The 10,170-nt window shown below is 35.7% G+C and overlaps 1 long non-coding RNA gene across 1 annotated transcript in view; it reads left to right on the top strand.

Moving 5' to 3' along the window:
• The first annotated feature begins 6,979 nt into the window (after window positions 1–6,979).
• Window positions 6,980–10,170, top strand: part of LOC127880745 (uncharacterized) — a 5,347-nt gene continuing 2,156 nt past the window's right edge. The window contains exon 1 of the long non-coding RNA XR_008049722.1: window positions 6,980–7,093. This is a non-coding gene — a long non-coding RNA (uncharacterized LOC127880745). The remainder of the gene's footprint in view (window positions 7,094–10,170) is intronic.

Genomic DNA, 10,170 nt, shown 5'->3' with positions numbered 1-10,170 from the left:
CGTTAGGTACCAGTCGTTGTAAAATGTGCAATGGTCAATAGCTACTTGCTTTACAAAAAGTAACATGTTACATAATTAAATTATAAATCGTGAACCTATGTATTTGCAATATATGAATTTATGAAAATCTTAAACACAATGATCAAACGACATATATAACAAATAATTCATTTATGTTATTACCAAATGCTCATGTTTGTCTTTACTCATGGTTCCTATTTGATTCCGATAAACAATTCAAACTTGCAGAGTATAAACATAAGAATTGTATAAAACAGAAAGTCAATATGTACATGATTTGATATACGGTAAGGTATTCGGTTTTATTTGAATTTGTCAACTACAATTGGTTTTTAATTCATGTATCGTATGTGACCGAGTATTTAACCCCGCAAAACCCATGTTTAAACTCGGCCTTTGATAATACTGAGTGAAAAATTCTCACCAAATTTCGTAATGTTCAGGAAAACAATTTGGCATGCGCAAAACAGGCTGTTATCTTAATCTAATCTTAGTAGTTATCAAGTGGTTTCCATCACTGGACACAGTTGCTACTTCGACTGAGATATAATTGGGACAAGTTTCATGATATTGGGCAATACATGTAGGCTAAATGGTGTTCAAAAGAATGTTTTTATTTGACTAAGATTTATAACAATGGGGTATATATTCTGGCATTGTGCTTCAGTGAATGTATCAAGAGGGATAAAGCTTATACTGCTCATCTGATAACTGAATGAACTAAACTGTTCTAAGCAGATTGTTTGATGTGTGTAAAATATCTGTGGCTTCTGAGCATCTTTTAATCCCGGTCCTGAACTTCCCCGCCTTCTCGCGTCGGCGTTTTCAATAGACCGTATACATTTTCAAAAATGGCCAAAATCTCAAATGAAAATAATACAATTTAAAGTTGTCTGATATTTTGATTTCAACTTCTCGAATGTTCCCAAGGTTTCATTGCAAGGAAAACATCTTTGCGTACGGAGGCCATATTGTTAAATGGACCAGAAATTTTTTTAACAAGTCGAGAAATCATAAGAACAAAGGTTCTGCATAAGATTAATGAAGATTGAAAATAAACTAACGTCTTAACTGTTCTTAAGGTTTCTCGTAAGCCATATGATGAAAACAGCGCCAAGTGGGCAGCCATGCTTTTCAACGGACCGGACGAACGTGTTAAACCCGTCGATAATAATAAGAACATTAAATATGGGTTAGTTTCACCCCGTCCCCTGTTGGCCATGTTTTTAACCGACTGGAACTATATTCGAACTCAAGTGATATATAACATAACAGCATTTTTCTAAACAGGTTGAAAAAATATTGGAAAAAAAGGCCTTTATAGTGTTCGTTCATTAGTTTGACCTAGTTACCTAGTGTTTGACACGATTGACTCACTATCGAACTCGGTCGAAATATCATTTGGATAAAGAGTTGACCAAGTTTTAACACAGATTGAAAAATTTATTTGGCATCTAAAGTGTTCGCAATTTAACTGTTGAAATGCACAGCGGACGACGAATGACATGCCTCCCCATATAGTTGTTCTTTAACCTTGAAGAATGACATTGACCTTTCACCACTCAAAGTGTGCAGCTCTATGGGATACACATGCATGCCAAATATCAAGTTGCTATCTTCGATATTGCAAAAGTTATGGTCAAGTTTGACGCAATACAACAAACCAACAAGCAGACAGGGCAAAAACAATATGTCCCCAAGTATAGACTGGGGGACATAATAAACCAGAATTAATAATACGTTCTTACTCATTAGAAGGTGAATATATTAATGTTGAATGAAATTTACAATAGCATTTGACAACTGGCTCCCATCCGTTCTCACTAAATATAAAATACTTAATACCGCAGTAATGTTGTTTATACAATTTCATTGCTTTAGCTTTTTACCTATCTCGTCGTGAATGCACAGCACAAATCCATTTTTGTCTCGCCACAAGAAGCTTAATAATTGTTTCTTCCACATTTCATGAGGATCATTGCAGTCACGCTTTACACTGCATAATTGTATTAATATATAAACACTGAACGTCACGTAATCACTAGTTTAAAAATCAACATAATATGGATTGATAATAAATTCAATATACATTAATAATGAGCTGAGTTATTAACACATCGATGATTTGCGATAACATTGGTACGTTGTTGAGCGACACAAACAACGGAGGTAAGTCATGTTGCGGAAATGAAAGCAAAATGGATGTCAAAATGGATGCTACAAATGTTGTCGACAAGCTACTTCAATCTAACAATCAAAAGAACAAAACTCGGCTTTAATAATTCAGTAATACTTGCCTAATACGTATTAGCTTTTGAAAATAGGTTGGTATCATTAGTATGAAATGTTTAATTAAATCTTCATACACAACTTAAGACTCAATAGTCTAAATACAGCAACTGTCCTATTATAACTACTTTAACCGATACTATATATGTCATCTCTGTGTACGCGTCGTAAATGAACATCGAAACAATCCTGAATTCTGGCAGTGTTCGTTGAAATGCCCATGTGTTTGAATGTAAACTAACGTTACCGCTCTAAGATATGAAATTATTCAAGTAATACGATTTATTAGAGCTGGGGAGTCTCGCCCAAAATTAAGACGCATGGGGACGTACCTTTGCGGGCTATATCCCAGACGGGACCCCAGACGAAGGTGAGATGAGATGATTTATTGCACTACCTGCTAAAAGTTTATAACGTTTTTCATAAGGCATCTTTTGTTTTATTAATATAAATTATAAGTAAGTGTAAGTTCACCGATTGTAATGATTTGGTGGCGTGTGTTTATAAGCGAAACAATGCCCGTTGAAATAGTTTTAAGCTCGTGCATGGGTCCAAGAAATTAATATTCAACACAATATGCAAATCAGTACTGACTATCGTTTAAGTAACGCAAACAAATAATTGCGTCAAGTACTGGATTAAACGAACATTTGTGTCTTGTTCTGATAAAACTGGGCATAATACATGTGCGTAAAGTGTCGTCCCAGATTAGCCTGTGCAGTCCGCACAGGCTAATCAGGGACGACACTTTCCGTCTAAACTTGATTTTCGGTATAGAGGAAATTCTTGAAACTAAAAATACCATTAAAGCGGAAAGTGTCGTCTCTGATTAGCCTGTGCGGACGGCACAGGCTAATCTGGGACGACACTTTACGCACATGAATTAAGCCCAGTTTTCTCAGAACAAGACACATTTCTTTATAACAAGCCACTTTCCACTGAAATGATCTCACATGAGAACCGTACGTGTATTTAACTCATTTTAGTAATAAACCTATATGGCAATAAAAGCTGTGTAGATGACTTGTAAACAAAATATATCAGTATTTCTACCTCGTGTTGTACCACAAGGAACATGAAATAAATAATATTTGTGTTAAAAACATAAATGACATACTAACATATAAGCATTACAACTAAACAAGCAGAAAACACTAAACACTTCCTTTGGGTAAGCCTGATTTAATTATAGCCTTATTATAAGTAAGTGTAAGTTCACCGATTGTAATGATTTGGTGGCGTGTGTTTATAAGCGAAACAATGCCCGTTGAAATAGTTTTAAGCTCGTGCATGGGTCCAAGAAATTAATATTCAACACAATATGCAAATCAGTTCTGACTATCGTTTAAGTAACGCAAACAAATAATTGCGTCAAGTACTGGATTAAACGAACATTTGTGTCTTGTTCTGATAAAACTGGGCATAATACATGTGCGTAAAGTGTCGTCCCAGATTAGCCTGTGCAGTCCGCACAGGCTAATCAGGGACGACACTTTCCGTCTAAACTTGATTTTCGGTATAGAGGGAATTCCTTGAAACTAAAAATACCATTATAGCGGAAAGTGTCGTCTCTGATTAGCCTGTGCGGACGGCACAGGCTAATCTGGGACGACACTTTACGCACATGAATTAAGCCAAGTTTTCTCAGAACAAGACACATTTCTTTATAACAAGCCACCTTCCACTGAAATGATCTCACATGAGAACCGTACGTTTATTTAACTCATTTTAGTAATAAACCTATATGGCAATAAAAGCTGTGTAGATGACTTGTAAACAAAATATATCAGTATTTCTACCTCGTGTTGTACCACAAGGAACATGAAATAAATAATATTTGTGTTAAAAACATAAATGACATACTAACATATAAGCATTACAACTAAACAAGCAGAAAACACTAAACACTTCCTTTGGGTAAGCCTGATTTATTAAAGTATAAATGTGTGAACAAAACCTATCACGAATCACATGAATAATGCTAAATTATAAACGACCATCAGTATTTAACAACTCGCTACTCAAACCAACGGAAACCGAATTATCTTTATGATAAATTGTTGCACGTATACAGTTCTTAAACAATTAAGAAACTTCACGCCCACACCTACTTTTAGAGGTCATATGTCGCCCCAACGTACTGGATATGGTTTCCGACTGGAGGTCATGGGTTCGATCCAATCATTGGAGCGTTTTTTTTAGCTACCCAAATAGACACAAAACTGGCTATACCCAGGACAATTATTTGAGTGCGTTTGAATAGATCGTAGTTGATGCAATCGAGCTGCAATAAATAGGTTGAAAACTAAAAGTAGCACAAAAACGTACTTATTTTAATTATGGTAACAAAATACAACGAAATTTTCTCTCCGCTCTCCTTCTCGAAGAGAGGGCTCACTCGACATTTCGGAGAGAAAGGACGAAACGAGAGCAGAGGCGCAGAAAACCAAGAAGAGGAGCGAGACGAGAGAAGCGAGCAAGAAGAGTAGCTACATAGCGAGCGAGGCGCGACTAGAAGCGCCTCGATCTCGCTCTCGAGAGCGCTAGTCTATCCTCTCTCTCTTCTCTTCCTCTATCTATCTCTCTCTCTCTTCTCTCTCTCTCTCTCTCTCTCTCTCTCTCCACTCTCTCTCTCTCTCGCTCTCTCTCTCTCTCTCTCTCTCTTTCTCTCCCTCTCTCTCTCTCTCTCTCTCTCTCTCTCTCTCTCTCTCGTCTGTTCTGTCTGTCTGTCTGTCTGTCTGTCTGTCTGTCTGTCGTGTCTGCTGTCTGTCTGTTCTGTCTGTCTGTCTGTCTGTCTGTCTGTCTGTCTGTCTGTCTGTCTGTCTGTCTGTCTGTCTGTCTGTCTGTCTGTCTGTCTGTCTGTCTGTCTGTCTGTCTGTCTGTCTGTCTGTCTGTCTGTCTGTCTGTCTGTCTGTCTGTCTGTCTGTCTGTCTGTCTGTCTGTCTGTCTGTCTGTCTGTCTGTCTGTCTGTCTGTCTGTCTGTCTGTATGTCTGTCTGTCTGTCTGTCTGTCTGTCTGTCTGTCTGTCTGTCTGTCTGTCTGTCTGTCTGTCTGTCTGTCTGTCTGTCTGTCTGTCTGTCTGTCTGTCTGTCTGTCTGTCTGTCTGTCTGTCTGTCTGTCTGTCTGTCTGTCTGTCTGTCTGTCTGTCTGTCTGTCTGTCTGTCTGTCTGTCTGTCTGTCTGTCTGTCTGTCTGTCTGTCTGTCTGTCTCTCTCTCTCTCTCTCTCTCTCTCTCAGATCAGTCCAAGATCGACAACGGAGCCCCAGAGACCCCCATCCGGAGCCGCCATCTCCCATTCGCACACACTGTCTCCCCTTCATCCAGGCCACGTACATTGTAACAAGCTGGACAGCGGCAAACAAGCGTCATTAATATATCTAAATAACTAACGAATAACTTGAATATTTATTATTATGGGAAGTTTTAAAATAAGAAGTTTTGTAATAATGGAATAATAGCATAATTATGTTATATGAATAACTATATTTTATGTTTATTTGTTGCCTATTATTATTATTATCACCATAATTAATAAAATAATAATAATTAAAAAATACTATTATTATTGTATCACCAGAATTATCATTATTATTATTGTCATCAATAATAATTGCTTACAATCTGTTTACTGTATTGCGCGTGGTGTTAATGCTCTCCGCCCCAAAAGAGGTGTTAGTGGGGGTTCGAGCGAGATTCAGGAAACGCCCCGATTCCAGAGGCGTCCCTGGTTCTTTTAAGTGGCAAGTGTACAGCATCGATTAACACTGCAACCTCGTTTAACGTCCTTCGCGGATGACAAATTAGTTAGTAAAGTTAGTATTAGTAGAAATATTGCTCTACATGCACATTGACTCTCTCTCTCTCTGTTTTTTTTAATTTCCTGGTGTTGTGTGATATTGCACGGACCAGACTAGTGTTGAAAGAGCATTTTAAACAACATATCACAGATATAAATATGTTCATGTTGTGGCCGCCAAGTTGCAAATGCGCGGTTACTTGCTCTTTACGCATGGTTGATACCGCGATATATCCATGCATGAAACATTTTATTCAGATTAAAACGGGTTTGATTTTTAGCTGAGCTATTTCAACCGTTTGGAAAAAATAAATATGCAATAGAAAATTGTAGAAATTAATTTCATACGTACAGTAGATTTTAAGGGTCGTAATGATTGCTTTAATACACCCTCTGAAACATTCAAAACTTATGTAAACGTTGTGCAATTGCATAAGTTTGCATTCCCTGAATTTATATAACATCTTCATTACATTTATGATACAATATCTTAATGACAAAGCATTTAACTATGTATTCATGATTAATACGGGGCGCATTTAAATGTCCAGACTTACGAACAAAGCGTGATGTTTCACATAGGCCAATCATCTGATGAGAAATATTTATTGTCAATCGCTTAGTCAATAAACATGGGGACGTCAGTCATTGTCCAAATGTAGGGATGTTTTCCCGTTATGAAATCATTTTACCGTCTGCAATATAACGTTGAGTTGAACGGTAAGACGTTTATTATTTAAACAACTAACAGCACTCCAAAGAAAGTCGAAGCATCGCGATTGGTTCGGTAGTCTCCGCTGAGACGCGTAAAATGACGTCAGTTACGTGAACACAGCTAAAAACTGTCTAGCGAACGTGTAAATGACCAGTCATCAACGTGACTTCGATTTGAAAGGACAGGAATACAACAGGCCAATATGAACACAAAGGTTCTAGTATTTCTGGTTGTTGTGGGACTTCTGACTCTTCAAGTCGCAAACGTTGAAGGTATAGTGGTTCTCTATTTTTATTTAAATACTAGATTACGTAAAATAAACGTTTGGAACTCATTATCGTACGTTGGCAGTTATTTCAAAAATTGAACATGCCAGATCATTTATGTATTATTTAAATGCTAACATTGCAGCATCTTATTGAAAATGTAAACACTTGTATTTAAACATCACAAAGCCTGTATATGTAATAATGAACACTCCAAGCACGATTTGGCTAAAAGTGACGTTACAAAATATTTTGACAACTTATTCCTTTATTTCCATTTATAATGCAGCAATTGTATGTGTCTTTGTTGTTCAGTCACTTCTGACTTTGTGTGGTAAAGTTGAAACTGTTGCACGTGTTCTATCATTTTATTGTTTAATTTCTTTAATTGCTTATAGATTCTTTAAATATAAATAAATTTTGTATAATTTGCTTATGTGCTAATTTATACAAATATGTGATTTTTCTTTTCACAAATTTAATACGTATAATATTGTATGATATTCTTCACAATAATTGAATGTACGCTGATTTTAATAAGTTCACTCTTGAGTAAACTGTCTGTCTGGGAAAATACACGTCATGGATTCGCGCTTTATTTGTGCAAATAAAAAATTATTGTAAAAATATATTGGAGAATATCAATCCAATCGATGCCATAATACAAGTATGTTTTCGATTTTGTACCATGTACGATCCGTATAATCGTTTTTAAAAGTCATACAGACGGTATTTATTCATGAATGAATATTTCCTATGTTCGCACACATATATTTCACTTTAACAAAACTATATGCAGGAAATCTTTGGAAACACGCATTTACTGAAATAAAAAGTGTGTGCGTGTGTGTGTGTGTGTGTGGGGGGGGAACTACTGTATCGTTATGCGGATGGCGACGCCGAAATATTATTGATTTAAAACAATAATGCTTATAACAGAAGAATAATGCGAGAAACCATATATGCTAAAGAGGCAAATGAGGTTTTATATTTGGTAAGATATATAATATTTAATTGGCATTAACTTTTTTTTTCTCCCTTTGGATATTAACGTTTGAAAAAACTATTAGCTTTGCTCTGTGCATCAGGGACGACACTCTCCGCCTATACTGGATTGTTGCTTAGAAGAAACTTTCTTAAAACGAAACATATCATAAAAGCGTAAAGTGTCGTCCCTTATTAGCCTGTGCGAACTGAACAGGCTAATCTGAGACGACACTTTACGCACATGCATTAAACCCCCTTTTCGCAGAGCACGGCACATATGTTAATATTCCTTAACGATGCTACTCGTGAGTAAGATGTTGCCAAACCGTAAGGGAAATGAATAACCGCAATCTTTATAACGATAACAGTACAATTGCCACTTTTTTATTTCAGTAAATGTGCGTTTCAAAAGATTTGGAGTAAGATTACTTTAGATTAGATGTTTTGTTCAAGTAAGAACAGAATATATTTTCACTAAGTACCTTTAATATGTTATACAACTGCGATTTTGTCGCTTTTATTCACGTTCAGTGTAGTATTCTGATCATATTTACATCTATCGTTATTTAGCTTTTTGTTTTGTTAAATGGCGTTAACCATATCTTTTGTAAGAAACTATCGATATTTTTTTTACATACACAAACAGATGAACTAAACTGGTTTATAAACAAAGAAGAAAACGTACAACAATCCGTTTTCTATAAATTAAGAAAACTATACCGTTGTGAGATGACAGGAGTAATAAAGTTTGACGCATAGTTGTCAATGCGAGTAGTTTAGAGTACATTATTGACACCAACAGAATGACCCCACAAGTACATTATATTTGCATCAAACGTGTTGCTGACGCAAATAAAAGTGATATCTTCGTTTACTTCATATTTCTTTGTAATTGGTTGAATCAATTCTAAGGAAATACGTTATGAACATGGACGAATAAATACAACATTTACCGTAGCCAGAAAACACCGAACAGAAATTAAAAGAAAACTCATGAAATTCGTCATAACTAGTTCGTGTATAACCCATTATACATGCACTTTCTTAAATATGTGTACAATTATAAAATACGGCAACGCTAAGATTTTTCTAAGCAGAAAACATTTCATCTTGGATAAGAAATTGTACCTAAAATGTGAACGTAAGTTCAGCTTAAGATAATATCTCCAAAACCTTGAGAATAGCTGCCTCGGTCTTTGCACTTGACAGGATCATATGTACTTTACTGATGAAGCCGACATTTTTCAAATGTGCATACATGGAAATAAAAATTTGCAAGTATTGCGACCTTATATAAATCGAAATGTCATACATATCCCAAACATATGTTTAACTTCTAATTTTAGCAATAACCACCAGCATCACGATCATGCTCCTCGTTATTTATATGATGTCTTAAGTGTTATGCAACATCATTTTGTCGATGTTTTTGCGATAAGATACAATTGTATTTCTTCTCGACATTTTTTTCTTGTATGTTCTTCTTGTCAATATCTTTGTTATACGTATTACATCTATGTTACCACCGTATCATACAAAACATATTATCTTCTGCAAAATTTTAAAATATGCAGTACATTTAAAAAGATTTCGGAATGCAGACTTTCGTGGCATACCATTTATTGTAGAATATTTAGTCACTACGAATTAGAACGAACACATATTTTATCACATGAAGACAGGTTATATAAATCATTGCCGAATTTATATAAGCATTGAATTGCGATATTTCTTATCGATAGCTTTCGGACGGATCACTTTCGGACAAACGGGGAAATTTGATGATAAACAATGATAATTAGCCGTATTCATACGTTATACAACTAATAGTATGCATATAATTAATATGTCAGTCAAAACTTACACATATTTTGACACGTATTTGACAATCTCACCGATGTACAATGAGACGACACATTTTATCGTTCTAATTGCAAAAGTGCCCGAGAGGCCATTCAGATTGTCATTGTTTGGACGTTGACATCGTGTGACCGCATATAACTGATTCACATATCATGATTTCGAATATTGGTGTTTGTAATGTGTTGTGTTGAACATAAGACATTTCATGTTAATGGCATAAAAAGTCAATTAGT

Source organism: Dreissena polymorpha, chromosome 5 (assembly GCF_020536995.1).
Source record: "Dreissena polymorpha isolate Duluth1 chromosome 5, UMN_Dpol_1.0, whole genome shotgun sequence".
In the NCBI taxonomy this organism is placed as follows: domain Eukaryota; kingdom Metazoa; phylum Mollusca; class Bivalvia; order Myida; family Dreissenidae; genus Dreissena; species Dreissena polymorpha.
The sequence above is the reverse complement of the archived record's forward strand: the minus strand, read 5'-3'. Positions and strand labels throughout refer to the sequence as shown.